This window comes from Pteropus alecto, unplaced genomic scaffold (assembly GCF_000325575.1).
Source record: "Pteropus alecto unplaced genomic scaffold, ASM32557v1 scaffold3, whole genome shotgun sequence".
NCBI lineage: Eukaryota > Metazoa > Chordata > Mammalia > Chiroptera > Pteropodidae > Pteropus > Pteropus alecto.
In genome coordinates this window covers 34,932,085-34,933,706 of record NW_006442484.1, presented here as the reverse complement: position 1 = coordinate 34,933,706, position 1,622 = coordinate 34,932,085, and positions in this window count along the sequence as shown.

Genomic DNA, 1,622 nt, shown 5'->3' with positions numbered 1-1,622 from the left:
GTATAAGTGCAAATTAAGTGGTATAAATGAAACATCAGCAATAAGAGTCACTTTGTAAATAATATTAAAAATAAATGCTGATTACAAGTGAGCCAACAATCAATTTCAGTCTGTGACGTAGGACAGAAAATTTCAGAAACACAGAAATAAGAGAAGGAAGTAAAACAATCTTTTCTCAACTCAATTGACCTTAGGATCTTAATTTTCTGTATTTTAAAGTTATAATATTTATTCAATCTCCATTTTATTAAACTCCAGATGTCTTACTGTTATTACTTTGAGGACAAAAAGTACTTGCTACAACATATTCATATATACAAATATTTTTGTTTAGTTATAAATTCACATCCAATCCTTTTTGTATATAGATACATGGAGAATTAAATGGATTAATGAAATGTAGTCTCAAGGCCATAATGATTTTTACCACCAGACACAGAGATATAAAAAATTATTCAACGTTGACATACTAAGATTTTTTTAAATAATCTATCTCAATATCATTTACATCCAGCAGTAATTTAAAACTAAATAATTACCTATATTAGAAGCATGAAACACTGACAAAATGAAATGTTAATATTCCTTCCATGGAAAAATTCTTCAAATTTATTTTCTTTTGACTGATGGTTACCTTTTAAGTTTTAAATTGGGCTAAGAAGAATTTAAATCGTTTTAAATTAATTAGGTGAACTAGCAAACTCATATCAAACATACTTCTTTCACAGGACATAAATCAAACAAGAATCTGAACTATTCTTGCCATAGCCATGAACAACATAGTTTGTCATGCCTCCATGTTTCTCCATTAAAGCCTCTTTCCTTACCATGTTTTTTTTTCCTTCTAATATAAATTCCTTTCTATAGAAAAATATACCTAGAAACAGAAAGTTTCTATTCTTTTTTTTTAACAATCTACTATAGTTTCTAAATTTCATTTATTTTATGGTATGCTGCTTAAGCACTATGAGGTGTATAAGAGTAAAACATGGCCTCTGGCCTTAGGCAACTTGAAGTATGTCTGTAGAAAAAGAAACTTGTACACAGATAAGAGTAGTGCAAACATATAAGTTGAACATACAAGTTTTATGGGGAGTTGAGGTGTCTAAACCCTAGTGGAGGTTTTTCATGGTTAATTTCTAAATTCGAATTATTTGTAGCCCCAACCCCACAATTTTGATTTGTTTATTTATGCTCAACAATTATAAGATCAGGTCATATGCAATAAATGATATGTCTCAAAGTCACACATGTTCTAAATGAAATTATTGGAGAGTGTAAGTTAAGTGAGTAATAGAAGGAAAGGCCAGCTATCTCTCGAGACCTCAAAAATTGGCATTACCTTAGTGACTGTGTCAGGTTTTGACTATTTCTCCTAAACTTGCACTCTAAGAAATACAATTTTGTTAATTTATAATATGTGACTACTAAAGTACTGCTGTCTTTCTGGTATGTCACCTCGGAAAGCCAAATTGTAATTAGACGTTCTTTTAATTCTCTCTCTTAATAAGCTAGGCATCAAACCTAGATGGGTTAGTTATAACATTCAAATATTTGATTGTTTAAAGATATCCCATCTATACCCAGCTAGGTCATTAGAGGTGTTAGGTGGCACTAAATTC